Here is a 20,692-nt window from a genome sequence, read left to right on the forward strand (position 1 = left end):
CGGGACTTGCTGGACGCGCTCGGCGTAGAGGTCCCCGGGCTTGGTGAGTAGTAGTAGTAGTACATTTACTACTCTGTTTTATCCTGCTCTGTTATTTGCAAATCTTTGTTCTTTACCAAGAGCAATAATGCTGCCGATTACATTGAGGTAAATTATATTTCAAAATCTTCTATGCATTTCATTTTCAGGTGCACTGCTCTCCTTCTCAGTAGCCTTGCTTGCTACTATGCTTCTTTGTTTTGTATGTTGTGTTCAGAAGCATTTCATTGGCCTGAGAAATTATGTATCAGTGTACTGTAAAGAAAAGAACTGCGTAATGCTAGACAGTAAGGGTCATATTTTCAATTACCGGCGCATCCCTGCAAAGTAGCAGGGATGCGGCAGTAATTGTGTGCCATGCCACCACCACCCATTGGCCCAAAACGTCACAGAAGCCTTACGCATCTGTGCCGTAAAGGCAGCGCATTGCTGGAGTTGCGTGCCAACGATGGCGCAGCTCCAGCAATGCTCTGGGGTACCCTATCTCCCCAATGCTGCATCAAGCCGTACGTCGGCTTCAAGCGCGCAGGGTTTGAGTCATGCATCATTGTCCTAAAAATGACTGATTGACATCTTGTAGATTTCCCTCAGCCACTTTTAGGATTCGTTCCTGCGCAGGTACGCCCTCCCTTGCGCCGGAACGCCCCCTGATGGCGCAGGGCTTTACAACGTGATGCATCGCCCATATGCCCATATGTGTTTTTTTTTTTAATATATACGCCGCACCAACACCATGGCGAGTCTTTTGTTCTGCCGCTGCGTCAGAAAAGGCACGCAACAATGGAGGAAAATCAGCCGCAACTTCCGCAAGGGACTTATAAATCAGCCCCAACAGACTGAAGTCCAGTGTCCTTCCTTTAGACAGTCACATGGCTATCAGAAGAAATAGTGGCGGTGGTGGCGGGTGGATTGATAGTTTGAGTATTCACTGATCTGCAAGCAGGATGGACTTTGTCTGTCACGTGTTGCGCACTGCTGCCTGCAGTGCCAGGCCTAGGCAAACCTCTTTAGTAGTCTGTTTATTGAGTTACATAGGAACTTTCTAAGTCAACGTTCCGCAAATCAGGCAATACGAATAACGTAGTATACCACATGAGATAGATCCCGTGGAATAGTTGTCTATCTATTTGCTATTTTTCCAAAATATGTTGTTATTGTTCTTTTGAAATGTTTGATTTGGTTGAAAAATCTCATCCATGTTTTATGGTTTTTCTTTCTTTCATGTTGTACATCAGCTCCCCCCAAGGGCAAGAGGACACAGGAGGAGGGTGCTGAGGATGCAGGCCAGGATCGGGCAGGCGAGGGCTCCTTTGCTGGCCCCAGTAAGTTTACATTTTACTAAACAGTACCTATTTTTTCCTAGCGTTCCTCATTCGATTTTTTCTAAATCGTCTTTGATCTTCTTGTAGACTGGATATAAATTCTTATCCTGCCTCGAATATGACTCCCTGTGGTATTACTAGACTATTCTTATTAGTCTGTCTGTGTAGCTAACTAAGATTGGACATTTGGCAATTCCATTGGACTCCCATTATATTCAGCAATACCTCTATGCACTGTCTCCTTACTGACTAGATAGTGTGGCAGAGTCATTCAGCTCCCGAAGTCACCGATTATAGATCCCCAATGATCTCTAGATTATCGTACGCAGGACAAGAGAGTAGTACGGAGTCACAGCACAGTCAAGAAGTGTCAGAGGCACTCATGCTTGCAAAAATTCCAAAACCTTTAGCTCATCCACTCTAGTCTAGAGGAACAAAAACCACAGAGTCTATTTAAGTGTAAAAGCTTTATTAAAAGTAAACACATTTATTAAAATCTACTTTGTCATAAAACTATTTAACTGTAAACGGAAAAGTGGTTAGTGCTGACGATTAATTGGACACATTTCTTGTGGTCGAGCCGAACTCTCACCTACTTTGAACTTGATCCTGGTCGTGTTCTTAGGACTCAGGAGTCAAGCTTCTGTCTGTTAGGAGAAAAAGTGGTGCGTGTTAAAAATCAAAAGCAAGCATTCATCAGTTGTGCATAAAAGTGCAGCAAGACAACAGCCTTCCCTGGAAAATGGGACATTTTTACTATGGAGTAGACAGTCACAAATTATTACATTGTATTCTGTTTTTTTAACATTTCTCCTAGACCAAATATTATATAGTAGTGAGTGGTGTATTCTAACTTTCTTAAATGTACTTTGTAGGTGTAACATCTGGTGACGGGGCCAGCGCGGAGGTGGCTGTGTTGGACTTGGACTCGGAGGCCTCTGGGGAGGATGCGGCGTTAGAAGAGCTGGTGGCCGTTCCTGTGGGGGATCAAACGGTGGTGGCGGAAACAGGTAAGCTATATATTCCTTACTTATTGAGATTGAAGACTGCATAGTGTGCTTTCTGCACGGGTGTATTACAATTACAAATCAACCAGGTAGTAGCCTCCTCGAAATGTACTTCGACTTAGCTGTGAAGTTTTTGGTGAGAAGAATCCCAATAAGTTCTTAGACGAACGTGATGGATGGGATGAACGAAAAGCGAAAGAAGGGTGTAAGTAAGTGGGACGCGAACTTGTATGATGGCTGGCAAAGAAGAACGATATGTGTTTGCTTGGACCCAGAGGTGGCTGGGAAGGAAAGAATATGGTATGGTGCATGGCTGGGTCAATGATGAAGCAAGGATGGGTGGAAGGACAGCAGCCTGGGTGGGTGAAACAGAAACTGTATGTGTGCGTATACTTTGAATGAATGGATGCCTGGAGCATGGTATTCTCTGACTCTTACATAGCAAATGTGTATCTAGAGAGAGTAGATGGTCGCCAGGTGAAGTAAGTGTTACCTTGAAGAGCATGTACCACCGCACCCGCACGTCCGTCCCAGTGCAGGGAAGGCAAGGAAAAGAAATTGTAAATGTGTCCAATACTACCATGAATAGTAGCAGTACTTTGTATTGCGTTTGCATTCACAGCATATATCTGGTTATTACGGTGGACACTCCGTACCTCTCTTAATAACTTTAGTTTACTTGTAGTACGTCATTCATGTGTGGGTGTATCACTGTGTTCACTCAATATTAAGCAAAGCACCTAAAGTCATCTCATCTGTCATTAAATACGTCCCATGTGAAGTGATAGATAATCAAATTAGTTAGCTTCTTCAGTTTCCTTTTCTAGTACTCATTTGCACTGTAGGGTGAAAGGTAAATTAATTAAGCAGTAGCCCTTGTAACAGAGTATTCTCAGTGCCACCCGTAATAGAAAAGTAATAGCTTCACCACCTGCATGTACTGGACCGGTACAGTAACGCAAGTCTGTCTCCATCATCATGGTGTGCAACTTTTTTTCTCGGGTGCAACTTCACTGTGCTGTGTCCATGTCATTCTGCCGGCTTGCATAAGATAACGTACCCATTTCCCTAAACAAGAGAGAAGAAGAAGAATAAGACTGGTGTACTGTCATAGTCGACTGTAATGGAAGTCCATAGTGGTCGTAGAATTAGTTCATTAAACTACCACTACTGTTAGAGCAAGGATGCAGAAGTGGGAGGTTACATAGATACTGTCCTCAATAGTTATGTACTGTGCTTTCAATTTGCTACTTGTACTCTGTGACCCAACTTTCGGCTCAATCACTTTGTGTTATTAATAAGGAGCATTGGTTACAGACTATGTCTTTCTTTCTTCATATAGTTGCTCCTTCCAAATCAACAACAAGGAGGGAGCAGGCTAGATTGGCCCGGCAACGGAGGCTGGAGGCCACAGTCGCCGAGTATCGGCGGCTGGTGGCCCTGGAGGAGGAGGAGGACACGCAGTCGAGCGGGGCAACATCTTCGACTGTGACCACTGCATCCTCCTCCGTGACTAAACCAGCGGGACCGAGCCGGGCTAAGAAAGCCGACCGCCACCGCCAAGCACCCGAAATACCAGCTGCCCCCCACAGGAGCTGCAAGGAACGCCAACGCCGCCTACGAGTCCGCATGTCCAACCTGGAGCAGGAGGTCCTGAGGTATAAGACCTTGGTTAAGGGCCTCCGCTCCGAGCTTGCCACCCTCCGCAAGGAGTATGATGCCCATGCCGCATCATGCACCAGCACCAGCACCCTCCAGTAGTGGAGTGTCCCTTGCCCTTTTTTTATAGACTTTTGGGGGGTGGGATTTGGGAGTTGGGATCGTTTTGGGACGTTTCAGAGACAATCGTTGGGGTTAGGGTGGGTGAGGGAGATTATTTTGTTAGGGATAAATAAATATATTTTTCAACTTTATCTGACCATACCTGTTTTTTACTGCTTTTCAGTCTGGTGGGTGGGGGGCGGGGGTGTAACAGTAACTTTGTTTTCATGAACAGTCGTAGGACTTTAGTAGTACAACCGTCAATCTCTTGTCTACTCCGAAATAATACTCCATTATACTACCTCCCACCAAACGCTTATCTTACCTGTAATTTGTGTTAGAAATTAGGGCTAGGCCCAGGGCTGGCTCCAGGTGAAATGGGGATTAACGTTGTCATTCCTGGGCGGGTGACATTTCCTCATTGCGGTGTTACTAGTGGTGTGACACAGTGGCAGTTGCATGCCTATGGAAAAAAAGAAAACGAAACCTTGTTTGTACTCCTTACTGTAGCATTACAACGGTTACGGTACGATCGAGAAAATAGCAGGTGACAGTACACTAGAACAGTGCCATAATGTAGCCTAACAAATGGTAAAGTATTGCAAGTATAACTAGTACTTGCGTTGAATTTATTTGACATTGGCTACTACTACTAGAAGATATAGTACTGAAGCTGAGTAAGTCTAGAAGATATCCTCGTATTCCTTCACCAGTCTGTTGCTGCTATCACCTTATCCTCCCCAGCAAGTGTGTGGAATTATTGATGTCATTTTAGTCAGACATCAAGCAAAACAACACAGCCCGGGGGAAGAGGGTTAGGGTTTGTAAAATGGATGGGAATGGGGGTTTCTTTTTGGGTAGGTTTTGTTGAGAGAAGAAAAAAAAAGCAGAGCATGGACAAACAATAATTGAAGATACAGAGTTTACAGACAATCTTTGGTTACAAAGTAAAGGTAAGCACATGCAGCAGTCACACTCATAGAATAAAAGACAACAATGGATACTGTATCTGTATTGCGTATGTTGTTGGAGTTGTCCTGTTGAAATTGGTAAGTAAGTTGCATGCAGCAAACAATTCCTCTTATTGGCGGCACTCCTCCATTCCAGCTGACGCTTCGTCCATCAATGTGGTGGTGAACACTGACAGAAGAGACACCCTGTCCACTGCCTGCCTGGCGGATGTTGACTGAAACCCGGCCTGTAATTATTGAACGGAAAACAGGAAGTGCTATTACAATACCACTGATAAATAAATAAAAGGTATGTACGCTGTGTGGTTCAAAAAGTGACACTTTGATTTCCCTAATAGACAGTACAATATTTTTGAAATTGCGTGCTCTGTCTGAGTCACCTTTTTAAGGATCAATAAGTATGGCCAAAATATTATAGCGGATCTTTCCCCTCAAGGTGGGTGTACTACTGTGTTTTAGAACAAAATTTGACCTTCCCAGCAATGCTCCCACCAAGACCCTTACTAAAGCCAGTCGCAAAAATGTAGAAGAACCCAATCATATCTCCAAAAACGATGCCTAGCAGAAAAATGGTTACAAAACGTACTTTGAAAGTAACAGTAGACCCAAATACAGACCGTGGATTGTATTCAAACCACTTGCCTGCAAGCAAAAGTATCCATAGCCAGCATCGCTCCAACAGTGCTCTACAACAACAGAACCGCGTTGCAATAGAACCCCCCTAAACACATGCAATCCTGCTGCTAGGGCTAACCCTAACGAACCCTAACTTACAAAAAGTGCAAAAACTGGTGTTTCCTTATGGATTTTGTCCAACAAACTTCTAGCCGGTATTAGACCTTCCCAGGAATGCCCCAGGCAAGACCCGCCAACCCACCCGCAAAAAAACACGCGACACAACACCACCAAACAGCGAAAAAGCTAAATCTCATACTTACAATGTCTCTCGGCCTTCGGTCCAAACGCGGCGCTGTGCAGCTAGGTCGTCATCATCATCAATCATCATAACTCCTGTTTTCCACCACGGATTTCCTGAAAAGCAAATGCAATCAAGATTAGACTGTCGCAGCAGTGCTTCGACAGAGACCCCGGCCGCAACCCACCCACGAACAGCAGGAAGCCCCCCCAAAACGCTACATTGAGCAAGATGTCTGAAGAAATGGCAAAAAAAAGGCTTTTCCTTAAGGATTTTGTCCAAAACACTTCTATCCGGCATTAGACCTTCCCAGGAATGCCCCAGCCAAGACCCGCCAACCCACCCGCAAAAAAACACGCGACAACACCCCCAAACAGCGAAAAAGCTAAATCTCATACTTACAATATCTCTCGGCCTTCGGTCCAAAGTAACGCGCTGTGCAGCTAGGTCATCATCAATCATCATAACTCCTGTTTTCCACCACGGATTTCCTGAAAAGCAAATGCAATCAAGATTAGACTGTCGCAGCAGTGCTTCGACAGAGACCCCGGCCGCAACCCACCCACGAACAGCAGGAAGCCCCCCAAAACGCTACATTGAGCAAGATGTCTGAAGAAATGGCAAAAAAAAGGCTGTTCCTTATGGATTTTGTCCAAAACACTTGTATCCGGTATTAGACCTTCCCAGGAATGCCCCAGGCAAGACCCGCCGGCGCCAACCCACCCGCAAAAAAACACCCGACAACACCCCCAAACAGCGAAAAAGCTAAATCTCATACTTACAATATCTCTCGGCCTTCGTTCCAAATGCCGCGCTGTTCAGCTAGGTCATCATCATCAATCATCATAACTCCTGTTTTCCACCACGGATTTCCTGAAAAGCAAATGCAATCAAGATTAGACTGTCGCAGCAGTGCTTCGACAGACACCAAAAATTACACACAAACCCCCGGAACCCCGCCAAAGAGCACCTCAAAGGCAAGCAAGTCAGCAAAAACGGCAAGAAATTTCCACCTCATATTTGGTCCAAAACACTTTTGTCCATTATTAGAGCTTCACAGCAATGGGCCCAAAACCGTCAACTCACCCGCAAAGAAGTACAACACCCCCACAAGTGCTGAGTCTTTCTTCATTGTGCGTAATCCAGCACTCTGCTTGGAGGGAAATCGCAGTCTGGAGGAGGAGGATAGAGGAGCATGTTCTTCAGAACTTGTGAACCTGAGGAATGTAGACTGCGGCACCTTCAAATCAATAAGCAAACAAGTGAAGACAGTTCTGATGATGGTCTTGTTTTTGGGATTAGGTGATTAAAGTTTGAATTAAATTAACTGTGCAAAACAAAGAAAGAGAGACACAAAGCACACAGGAATAAAAGTGAATAAGGACGAAAAAGAAAGTTCTTGATTGATTGTCTCATTTTCAGGGCTCGGTGTCAGGGAATAAGAACAAGATTTCGTCATCATACTCTGCGAATTCAGGCTGGATGAGGTCAGTGGCACCGAACAGAGAAAAAATCCCCTCATCTACGTTGCTGTCCTCATCGTCTTCATGTGGCGTGCTTTCTCGCACTTTGTAATCTGGTGGTATGAGGTGCTGATTCATCTTGATCATTGTCAGCCGCTCCACATTTTTGGGCGATAGGCGGCTCCGTTTGGCAGTTACAATGCCACCAGCAGCACTGAAAACACGTTCAGAAGACACACTTGCGAGTGGGCAAGACAAATAGTTTATAGCCAGGTTGTAGAGCTGTGGCCACAATTGTTTTTTGCCATGCCAATACTGCAATGGCTCCTCATTAAGAAAGACCACTGTTGAGTCATTCAGATAGTCCTGCACCATCGACTCAAGGTCATCAACTGTTCCTCCACTTTGCTTACTTTTTGCTGTGCCTGTGACATTTTTTCGAGAACCATACCCCATCAAACTTAGCCAATCCTCCTCCCCAGCCACTGTTAGTGTTGTCATTGTGTGTGGTGCAGATGATCCAGTTGCCGGTGTCTTTAACGGCTGAGAGGTCACTTGTGCCCCAGCCACAGGTGCAGAAGTGGATTCTTGTGACTGCGGATGGCCTGCTGATGCTGATGCTGATGTACTGGCTTCTCCTTTAATAACCTGCCGTTCTTTTTCAAACCTCTTGGCTGACCAGGCTAACCAATGTTTGTACTTTTGAACATCTGCATCAGCGAAAGGAAAGAATGCGTTGTCTGCCAGCGCCTTTTTGTAGCGTGGATCCAGAATAGTAGCACAAATGTAATGCTGATCTGAGTTGATGTTTTTAAGACGTTCATCACCACGTAGGCGATGTAATAATTTCTCAGACAAAATGAAATGTTTTTTTTTTTTTTCATCTTTTTCAAACTCAGAAGAAACCGCCATCAGTTGGTGCTCCAGTATGCACAACAATGGGATAGCTTTTCCCAAATTACAGTCCTCCTGGCTGACTGCACGCGTGAAGAACTCAAAAGGACGAAGCATGTCTGTCAGGCTTTTAACTATGGCCCATTGCGCCTTACTCATCCGCAGGTCCTCCTTCTGAGATGTAGCCTCTGTCAAGAAATAGTGATCGAGTACCGTATACTGCTCATGCAGACGCTCAAGCATGTAGAAGGTTGAGTTCCAACGTGTTGCCACCTCCTGGATGAGTGCTTTCACTGGCATTCCACGTTGAAGTAGCAGTCTCCGCAGATGCTTCCGGGCCTTAAAAGAATGGCTGAAATGGTTGCACATTTTGCGGCAGGTGGCCATTACCTCGAACGCTGGACTCTCTTTATCACTCAAGAATTTTTGAACTACCAGGTTGATACAGTGCGCCAAACACGGCACTCTAACATGGTGACCCTGTAACATGGCCTTAACTACATTGGCGCCATTATCCGTGGAAACATAACCAATCTTGCGTTTTAGGGGGGATAGCATTGACAACACCTTTTTGTCAAACTCTTCCAAAAGGTTTTCTGCTGTGTGACTTTTCTCCAAGGCAAACATGGCTAGTGTTGCATGTTTCCGAGCAGCTTTGAAAACTTGGTCCGGGTCAACACCTGCGTTTAGCTTTGCTATAACACCTGAAAAAGAGACCCAGTGTGCAGTGATGCACATGTAATCATCGCCTGGGCCACTGGTCCACATGTCTGTTGTCAGATGTATTGTGTGAACAGCACTCTTCTGCAAAGCTGCCCCAATCGCCTGCAGCACATCTTCATGTAGTGCTGGAACCGCAACTCTGGCAAAATAGAACCGGCTCGGAACCTTCCATTTAGGGCAGAGCGTTGCAACTAATTCAAGAAAACCTACCGCTTCTACAAAAGAAAAAGGTAGAAGGTCCATAGCTAGCATTTTAGCCAGCTTAGTGTTATACAGACGCGTCAGTGGGTGGTTGCGTTCATATGGCACCTCTGAAGTAAGCATTGTTCTAATGTTGCCCTGGACCAACCATTTACGGGCTGATAATGACTTCGTTGACCCAATTTTGCTCGCTGGTGAACTTTTGTGCGTTGGTGTCTCACTCGCTCCAACACTCTTAGTGTGCCTCACATTGGGTGTGCTGCTGAGAGGGGTACTGGGTGTAAGGGAAGTGTTTGACACGTCTTCTTCCTGCTCGTCAACATCAGATGAAACATCAACGTTTCCTTGATTTTGGCCTTTCTTGATCGCAGCTAGGTGCGCAAACCATTGGACAGCGTGCTTTCTGTCAAGATGACCACTCTGGCCGCCGGTACCATAGTTGCTACCTGGCTTACCACGACTAACTGCAAGCTTACAAAGGGTACAAATGGCAAACCTTGGATTTTTGGGACAAACAGTAAAGAAGTCCCAAACTGGGGACTTGAAGTGTCTGTGGGACCTGGAGGAGGCGGCGATACTGGTGGTGGTGGTGGTCATGAAGCTAATGCCAGATGAAGTGGAGGATCTGGATTGGCCAACTTTTGTACGTTTTCCACTTTCACCGCCACTAATTAAGGTCGAGGTTGACGCAGGTCTCTTCTTGCCAGAAAGAAATATGGAAGCGGGACGAGTTGGTGTACTACTTAACTCCAATGATTGTGGTGTTTCCACTGCCTCCTCATCGACAACATCATCATCATCATCATCACGCGCAGCAGCTCTTCGGGCTAGGGTCAAAATGTCTGTTTGCTGCATGCCCGCTGGGGCTGCAGTGACCTTTATGATGACTGGGTCGTCGTTGGCAGAGTCTTCATCAGCAGCAGTATCCGCCACTTCTTGTTGAGCCTCATCACACTCCATAAGTCTGAGACTTTGGACGAGCTTCCTTTTACGCTTAAGTACCTTTGTTGGATCATGGTGTGCCTCACTCTCAGACGGCTGTGGTGCTGGTTCCCAAGTTTGATCCGTATCATCAGAAGGAGGTGTGCTTGAAGAGGATGTAGACACCACCCTTGATCTCTTCCTTGCTAGGGTTGTGGAAGACAATGAAGGATCATCAGGAGGAGTGGCTTCCTCAAATGATACCTCGCCTTGATTGTCGATTTCCTGATGTGCCCCTACTTCGGGAGGAACAACTATTGTGGGCACTTGTTGTGACCCTCCATGCACCTCTGCATGCGCATCTCCTTGCGCTGCCTCTCCTTCCACATGTACTTGGGCTTGTACTTGCACATGTGATTGTTGTTGCCGCTGTGGTTGTTCAACACTCGTCAGATGAGCTACAACAACCTGTGTTGATTGAGGGACATTGCTGCTGCTTTCTTGCGATGAGCCAACATCACTGGTCGATGGTGATTGAAGAAGTATACTGGCTGCCTCTGCAGCACTCAAGGGCTTGGACTTAAGTTGGCGTGGTGGTGGTGGTGGCACTGAGCCCAATGGAGCGGGGGTGCTGCTGCCAGCTTGGTCCCCAGCAGATCCCGCTGCAGCTGCTGCAGGCATACTTTTTTTTTACTCACAAAAAAAGGGGCGGGCGGCACACCAGTGTCCTTGGTAACTTGCTTCTTCTGCTCCTTACTGGCACCTTTCTTGCTAGAGGAGCTACGGGTTACTTTTTTTGGGGCCATCTTCTTCAGAGCAGGTCAGCAGGCAGCAGTTGCACGAGTTGCAGAGGGTTCTGTGTCCAGACGTGACGTCGCGTGACGTTATGCTGCACACACCGCTGCAGGACTTCTTCCTGGCACTGGTGGTTCTATTGAGTCTTCTTGTGCACCTAAAAGCAATGGAAGACAGAGGAACATCAGTTCAGTTATACACCCCAAAAAATCGACAAAACACAGAAAAATGAGCACAATCCCATGCCATCCATGATGTTTACATTGAAGACACCCCACAGAAAGACTAGGGACATGCAAGTATGCAACACTCACTACCCCTGGGCATAAGGGATGAAAAGTAGGCAAAATAAGTGCAGGCCTCAGACACTGCCTCTCCTCAAAATGGCCCCCTTACACCCCAAGCACATGTTGCCTGTACCAGCCAGCACTCAAGATGGCCACCACCACCACCCACATGGCCAGTCCACATCAACAGTACACCCCCAAAAAACAGAAAAACAGCCAGAAATCACCACAATCCAATGCCATCCATGATGTTTACATCAAAGAGAGTGAGACAACACCACAGGCACACTCAGTCCATGCACCACCACCACCCCTGGGCAAGCAAAAGGCCACACCAGCAGCCCCCCAAAAACGACAAAAAACAATAAAATAAGCACAATCCCAGCCCATCCATGGCCTCAATTATGTTTAAATTCAAGAAGACACCCCACAGAAAGACTAGGCCCATGCAACACTCACCACCCCTGGGCAAAGGGCCACACCAGCAGCCCCCCAAAAACGACAAAAAAAAATAAAATCTGCACAATCCCAGCCCATCCATGGCCTCAATGGTGTTTAAATTCAAGAAGACACCCCACAGAAAGACTAGGCCCATGCAACACTCACCACCCCTGGGCAAAGGGCCACACCAGCAGGCCCAAAAAAACGACAAAAAACAATAAAATCTGCACAATCCCAGTCCATCCATGGCCTCAATGGTGTTTAAATTCAAGAAGACACCCCTCAGAAACACTAGGCCCATGCAACACTCACTACCCCTGGGCATAAGGGATGAAAAGTAGGCAAAATAAGTGCAGGCCTCAGACACTGCCTCTCCTCAAAATGGCCCCCTTACACCCCAAGCACATGTTGCCTGTACCAGCCAGCACTCAAGATGGCCACCACCACCACCCACATGGCCAGTCCACATCAACAGTACACCCCCAAAAAACAGAAAAACAGCCAGAAATCACCACAATCCAATGCCATCCATGATGTTTACATCAAAGAGAGTGAGACAACACCACAGGCACACTCAGTCCATGCACCACCACCACCCCTGGGCAAGCAAAAGGCCACACCAGCAGCCCCCCAAAAACGACAAAAAACAATAAAATAAGCACAATCCCAGCCCATCCATGGCCTCAATTATGTTTAAATTCAAGAAGACACCCCACAGAAAGACTAGGCCCATGCAACACTCACCACCCCTGGGCAAAGGGCCACACCAGCAGGCCCAAAAAAACGACAAAAAACAATAAAATCTGCACAATCCCAGTCCATCCATGGCCTCAATGGTGTTTAAATTCAAGAAGACACCCCTCAGAAACACTAGGCCCATGCAACACTCACTACCCCTGGGCATAAGGGATGAAAAGTAGGCAAAATAAGTGCAGGCCTCAGACACTGCCTCTCCTCAAAATGGCCCCCTTACACCCCAAGCACATGTTGCCTGTACCAGCCAGCACTCAAGATGGCCACCACCACCACCCACATGGCCAGTCCACATCAACAGTACACCCCCAAAAAACAGAAAAACAGCCAGAAATCACCACAATCCAATGCCATCCATGATGTTTACATCAAAGAGAGTGAGACAACACCACCGGCACACTCAGTCCATGCACCACCACCACCCCTGGGCAAGCAAAAGGCCACACCAGCAGCCCCCCAAAAACGACAAAAAACAATAAAATAAGCACAATCCCAGCCCATCCATGGCCTCAATTATGTTTAAATTCAAGAAGACACCCCACAGAAAGACTAGGCCCATGCAACACTCACCACCCCTGGGCAAAGGGCCACACCAGCAGGCCCAAAAAAACGACAAAAAACAATAAAATCTGCACAATCCCAGCCCATCCATGGCCTCAATGGTGTTTAAATTCAAGAAGACACCCCTCAGAAACACTAGGCCCATGCAACACTCACTACCCCTGGGCATAAGGGATGAAAAGTAGGCAAAATAAGTGCAGGCCTCAGACACTGCCTCTCCTCAAAATGGCCCCCTTACACCCCAAGCACATGTTGCCTGTACCAGCCAGCACTCAAGATGGCCACCACCACCACCCACATGGCCAGACCACATCAACAGTACACCCCCAAAAAACAGAAAAACAGCCAGAAATCACCACAATCCAATGCCATCCATGATGTTTACATCAAAGAGAGTGAGACAACACCACAGGCACACTCAGTCCATGCACCACCACCACCCCTGGGCAAGCAAAAGGCCACACCAGCAGCCCCCCAAAAACGACAAAAAACAATAAAATAAGCACAATCCCAGCCCATCCATGGCCTCAATTATGTTTAAATTCAAGAAGACACCCCACAGAAAGACTAGGCCCATGCAACACTCACCACCCCTGGGCAAAGGGCCACACCAGCAGGCCCAAAAAAACGACAAAAAACAATAAAATCTGCACAATCCCAGCCCATCCATGGCCTCAATGGTGTTTAAATTCAAGAAGACACCCCTCAGAAACACTAGGCCCATGCAACACTCACTACCCCTGGGCATAAGGGATGAAAAGTAGGCAAAATAAGTGCAGGCCTCAGACACTGCCTCTCCTCAAAATGGCCCCCTTACACCCCAAGCACATGTTGCCTGTACCAGCCAGCACTCAAGATGGCCACCACCACCACCCACATGGCCAGACCACATCAACAGTACACCCCCAAAAAACAGAAAAACAGCCAGAAATCACCACAATCCAATGCCATCCATGATGTTTACATCAAAGAGAGTGAGACAACACCACAGGCACACTCAGTCCATGCACCATCACCACCCCTGGGCAAGCAAAAGGCCACACCAGCAGCCCCCCAAAAACGACAAAAAACAATAAAATAAGCACAATCCCAGCCCATCCATGGCCTCAATTATGTTTAAATTCAAGAAGACACCCCACAGAAAGACTAGGCCCATGCAACACTCACCACCCCTGGGCAAAGGGCCACACCAGCAGGCACAAAAAACAATAAAATCTGCACAATCCCAGCCCATCCATGGCCTCAATGGTGTTTAAATTCAAGAAGACACCCCTCAGAAACACTAGGCCCATGCAACACTCACTACCCCTGGGCATAAGGGATGAAAAGTAGGCAAAATAAGTGCAGGCCTCAGACACTGCCTCTCCTCAAAATGGCCCCCTTACACCCCAAGCACATGTTGCCTGTACCAGCCAGCACTCAAGATGGCCACCACCACCACCCACATGGCCAGACCACATCAACAGTACACCCCCAAAAAACAGAAAAACAGCCAGAAATCACCACAATCCAATGCCATCCATGATGTTTACATCAAAGAGAGTGAGACAACACCACAGGCACACTCAGTCCATGCACCACCACCACCCCTGGGCAAGCAAAAGGCCACACCAGCAGCCCCCCAAAAACGACAAAAAACAATAAAATAAGCACAATCCCAGCCCATCCATGGCCTCAATTATGTTTAAATTCAAGAAGACACCCCACAGAAAGACTAGGCCCATGCAACACTCACCACCCCTGGGCAAAGGGCCACACCAGCAGGCCCAAAAAAACGACAAAAAACAATAAAATCTGCACAATCCCAGCCCATCCATGGCCTCAATGGTGTTTAAATTCAAGAAGACACCCCTCAGAAACACTAGGCCCATGCAACACTCACTACCCCTGGGCATAAGGGATGAAAAGTAGGCAAAATAAGTGCAGGCCTCAGACACTGCCTCTCCTCAAAATGGCCCCCTTACACCCCAAGCACATGTTGCCTGTACCAGCCAGCACTCAAGATGGCCACCACCACCACCCACATGGCCAGACCACATCAACAGTACACCCCCAAAAAACAGAAAAACAGCCAGAAATCACCACAATCCAATGCCATCCATGATGTTTACATCAAAGAGAGTGAGACAACACCACAGGCACACTCAGTCCATGCACCACCACCACCCCTGGGCAAGCAAAAGGCCACACCAGCAGCCCCCCAAAAACGACAAAAAACAATAAAATAAGCACAATCCCAGCCCATCCATGGCCTCAATTATGTTTAAATTCAAGAAGACACCCCACAGAAAGACTAGGCCCATGCAACACTCACCACCCCTGGGCAAAGGGCCACACCAGCAGGCCCAAAAAAACGACAAAAAACAATAAAATCTGCACAATCCCAGCCCATCCATGGCCTCAATGGTGTTTAAATTCAACAAAACAGTTGTATCATGCACCCATAACCAACCCTGGTCCTACTGGATACTGTGGCTACCCACAATATAATTTATTTAATTTTCTGAAAAAGTTCCAAAATTGTACTTGCAGCAACTGTAATGCCCCAAACAAACTTACTTGTGAAAGTTGATTTCTAATCCAAAAGTGATCCAAAGACAGTCAAAAAGGCCTCAAATCCAAATATCCAGCAGCACCCACAAAAAGTAATCCTTCCAGCTCCAGATCCAAATGAAAGTGACCAGGAGATGGACAAAGCACTGGGAGGAGCCTGCTGGACAGGAACAGGAAGTTGGAGACTGTGGGGCACTTCCTTCCTCCCCCCCCCCCCCAAAATGGACTCCTTGCAAAAAAAAAGGCCATGCAAATGTCAACCTGAGGAGTGATTCTGATAAAAATCATAATTTTCTGAAGGTTTATCCTGTTTGCTGGTGATTTTCTTGTGCGAAATTGCAAAATCTCTATTTCGCAAGTGCGAGATTGTTCCTTTCCGCCGCAACTACGTGTTCGCAATTGCGAACTCTCGCGAGGTGTGCTGTGCAAGGTGGCAAGCCGCGAGTACGTATTCGCGGGCGACAAACTCCCGCGGGAACACGCAGCAAGATCTAAAATGGCGCGTCACTCGCAAAGAAAAACAACTCGGCAAACGCTAAAATGACGGAAAGTGAACGCCGTGCACCACGCCGCGCGCCGCAACCAAGCAAAAAATCCGCCGCGAGCGGATTCACGGATTTTCGACAAATTCGCGAGAGTTCGCGGATTGCGGATTTGCCGAAAATCCGAAAAATCCGCGAGCGGAGCGGATTTTACGCCCATGCTTAATCTCTACAACATCCCGCCACATCATTCTCTAGTCTTTGTGTAACTACAAACAAGGTCAGCCATATGCAAACCATTCTTGGCTCCACCCTAAATACTCCTAATGACTTCTGTTCCAATGGGACATGGCCTCGTATTACAAAGATCCACACGAGTGGCCTCTTTCCATCTTCTTTTTGCTTCAAATGGAACCTGCTATCCCTTTAACCATGCCTCAGGCCTGCCACGTTCCATGCTTTGGCTCTTATCTCGTCATCAACCTTGAACCATCTCCATAACTTGGAAGCTCCGAAGACTTCGCAGCTGTTGTAACTGCTTGAAGTTTCCCGCATTTTGATGGCCGTGGATTCAGGTTCAACTTGATAACCCAACTCTACTCTGTGGGAATTTTGCACTTCAAGCCACTTCTGTGCAGCTCGTCACCTTCTGAGACTGATCCAGCCAAAAACCTTGCTTCAAATTCCTGTGTTAATCATCACCAGAGACTAAACGAATCTTTGTCTTCTCGAGCATAGCTATCGAAGTCAGCTACAATTTTGTAGGTGACTTCCTGATTGATTCAGTGGATCTGCTTTTTTTCATTCATTTACCTTTTTGTTTGGTTTTGACAGTGGTTTTGCTAATTAATAATGCTTAAATCACAGCCCTCCTTTAGATTTAGCTTCTGAATAATTATTAAATATTCTTTTTGATCTAAACTTGGTTTGAATCTTACAGTTCCTTGTCTATTTTTAATAAACTGTATTGAAATTTGTGACTTCCACTGTTTTTCTTTACCTGCGAGCGCCCCTTAGGCCATACTGCTCAAGCCACGTTACCAAAAGCGAGCAAAGAACACTTGAGTAAAAGACACATTTAACTTTGCTGACCAAAGTTTGGGAAAAGCAAAGCAGACTGACTCGAGAAAGCACACTAAGGTTACTCTCTTAGGTGGCATCTGTACCACCTGTAGATGCAAAAAGTGAAGATTATGAGTGAAGCTGTTGGTATCTGTGCCCCAAGAATTTGAGACTGCCACCCTCTCAGTCTCAAACAGTTGAAAGAGATAAAGATGCACCAGTCAGAGATTCATATCTCAGCAACTAAGACTGCTCGCTATTGCCATACAACACTCACACTGTTACGTGAATCACACTCCCTGTGCAATGTACAAACTTTTACATAAACAAGTTGTGTTGTGCTTTGTGAACAGGCTTTCACCCCCCTTTGTATGCAAATGAGTTTCTGTGATCAAACACCCCTGGCTTCCATTTCTTCTACTGCGGATGATAATGTGAGAATGGTAACGAAATCACAAACAAGGGCTGTATTGAGAAATAATCGTCTTCAAGTCACACAGTAGTTTGTAGTTCTTTATTAGTCTTTTAAATGTACATCCCCCATCCCGTTCCAAGGTAGAGTATAGTTGCTGAAGCGCGACTCTCTCGTGGCCCGCTCCCCTGATTAAGTCCATAAAAACAGAAACAGAGTCCAATTTCCTGAAGAAGCGCCGGGGCGGGTAAACTGGAGGGGTCGAGAAGCAGTATAAATGTATTAACAGCATTTTTGCAACTTTCACTCTACCCATGGGTCGATAGTGGCAGGGAGCCCCAAAGTGACAGGGAGCTGCAAACATTGGACATCATCTAAGTTGCCCTGTATAAGTTCTTCTTCGGTGTAGTAAATTCACCCCTAAATACCTGAAGATGTAAGGGTGCCACCCCAGTGCTAATTGGGGCAGCACTTCCTGTTCTCAGTTGTGAGTTTGCGCATGGGATATAAGCTGGATTTGGTCCAATTTAGCCTCAGTCCAGAATCCCTACCAAAATCATCTAGAACCTCTATCACCTGAGGTAGATACGCCTGCACATTCCTGAGGTACACAAATGTGTCATCAGCATACAGTGAAATGACCTCCCAATTTTGCCCACTTGGTATACCGACTGCTGGGTCCTGCAAACGAAACTGACCAGCGAACAGGTCCATGACTAGGGCGAAAGTAATCGACAGCAGGTATCTTTGCCACATGCTTCAAAACAAACTGAGATCTCTGCCTGTCCAGATGCGGGCCAGAGATTTATCAAGTGCGGTATTTCTGCACCTAGTTCCATGCACATCAGCACTTTCGTTAAATAAAACTACTCCGGGGTGTCGAAGGCCTTCTCTACATCTAGTGAGAGTGTTGTTTATGGAGGCAAATTCTTGAAGATTCTTTTCCATCAGCTGCAGAGGCGCCATAGGTTTAGACACATTTTTCTCCCAGGTACGAAACCATTCTGGTCTTGGTGCCAATGTAGAGAGGCAGGGGAGCAACCTGTTTGCAAGGACCTTCCTGCGAATCTTGTTGTCGGTGTACGGTGGCCAGTAGGAGCGTAGCTCCAGGGGGTCCCTGTGGGGCTTAGGCAGCACCAATATCATAGCCTCCCATAGGGATCCCGGCAATGTGCCCTCCTGCCGGGCCTGTTGGTACATTTGGAGTAGGTTTGGAGTGAGGGTTGCTCTATAGGTGAAGTAAAAATCCACCGGGAACCCGTCCATCCAAGTTTTGTTGCACGCGATCTAGTCAATCATGAAGCCAATTTCCTCAGTGGTCAGGGTTTCATCTGGTGAATGTCCCTGAAGGGGGTTAAGTCTGGGGATCGACAGTCTATTCAAATACTCATCTAATTGGGGCACTTGCACTCCCAACACAGCCTGGTATACAGACGTCTGGTACTACAGGAAAGCCTGGTTTATATCTGCTTGCACATTTCAAAAACTCAGTTATACATAAGGATAAACAGACAAAACAGACCAAAAAATATATGTTCACCAAGTAATTTAATGTACTAGTTTTTCTGGTGAATACTCAAGTAATATTCAAGAGACAGGTAATATTCAAGAATTACCGGTTAAGTAAAGGTTGCTCCAAAAGGGGGAACGTGCTAATAGGATGAGGAGTGCTCAGTGTTAAGAAGGAACGAAATCAGTGACCTAGGAGAAAACAAGAGATGCATATTATTTTCAAAAACACTATGATCGGTTGTCCTTCACCGTCATAAGCAGCCCAGCTCCACACGTATTTGTACACAATTGAAGTCATATGTAAAATTGCAGAATAAAATTCAAAATTTGCATTTTAGAGGACACAAAAGGGTAAGTCTAGGCCTATCCAAGAGCGTCGACGTTTCGATCCGACTTAGGGCACAAGGGAATTTCACAACCTCAGCCGTGCGGATCTTCTTCAGGCCTGGGGTGGTGTGGGGCAACCTGGATGAAGGTGGATAAGTCGCCTAATGGGAATAAAAGCTTGGGTCAGGTCCGTTGCTGTATGTAAAGGTGCGCATCAAGAAGCAGTGCGCGTGGTTGAAAAAGGTAAGGCTTACCCTTCGCATGTGGTGAGAAGCCAAGGGATGAGTTCATCAAGCCATGTCGGATTCACTAGTAAATTCCATTTGGGGTAACCATCAAGGAGATTAATGAACTAAGGAGGAAAAATGGGGATAAAATGCCTTAAGTACTGGACCGGCATCGAGGATAGCGTATACGTCAGTTACATTGCTGATCAGACATACCTCAGTGTTATTCAGGAATGAAGCCTAGGCAAAGTTGTAAAGGTGGGGGCGCCATCGTGGTCCGTGTATTAACCACGGTTCAAGGCGATCAGCAGTCTGTGAAGTAAATGTGCGAAAGCTTAGTCATGCTGGCAAGGAAAGGCAGCCGGCTGTAAAAGCATTACAATTACGCCGCGAGTTGTGTGGTTAATTACCTGAAGACAGGGGTCCTCACAGTTCGGTGTCTCAGCAACAAATGAATTGCAAGCGTGGCCCCGCCAGGAGGATAATTAAATACCGGAGGCCGCGGGAAAAGGTTACTGAGGACGTGCACTAATGGCCAGAGTTGAAAGACTCGCAAGGCCATGCGCCGATTACCGGAGAAGGAGACGAAAGCTCCCGTCACGTGTGACAGGTGCCTGAGTTATGATAATGCATTAACACTGGCACAATAAACCTGAGACATCATTATTTCCGAGAAGTATATACATTGTGATGAAACACATAAAAAACATTGAAAGCTAATTAGTCCCGAAATACATGTGCTATATACAATGTGAAAGCGGGAAGAATTCAACATGTTTGAACATTCAGTATATGAGGGAAAACATGTTTGGAGAATACAAGAAAATACTTATAAAATGCGATCATGAGTACTCAAATGGATGCACTATTAAAAGCACGATGCAAAGTTAACAGTTACACATTGTATATAGCACATGTATTTCGTGACTAATTATGGATATGATTTTTCAGGAGAAAAGTAATTGACACACAGATACAAGTACATGGAAGATACATAGATGCACAATGGAAGAAAGTACATGTAGACCAAAGATGATTTTTTATTTTTTTTTACAATTTTTT

The sequence above is a fragment of the Lissotriton helveticus genome, unplaced genomic scaffold (assembly GCF_964261635.1).
Source record: "Lissotriton helveticus unplaced genomic scaffold, aLisHel1.1 SCAFFOLD_404, whole genome shotgun sequence".
NCBI classification, from domain to species: domain Eukaryota; kingdom Metazoa; phylum Chordata; class Amphibia; order Caudata; family Salamandridae; genus Lissotriton; species Lissotriton helveticus.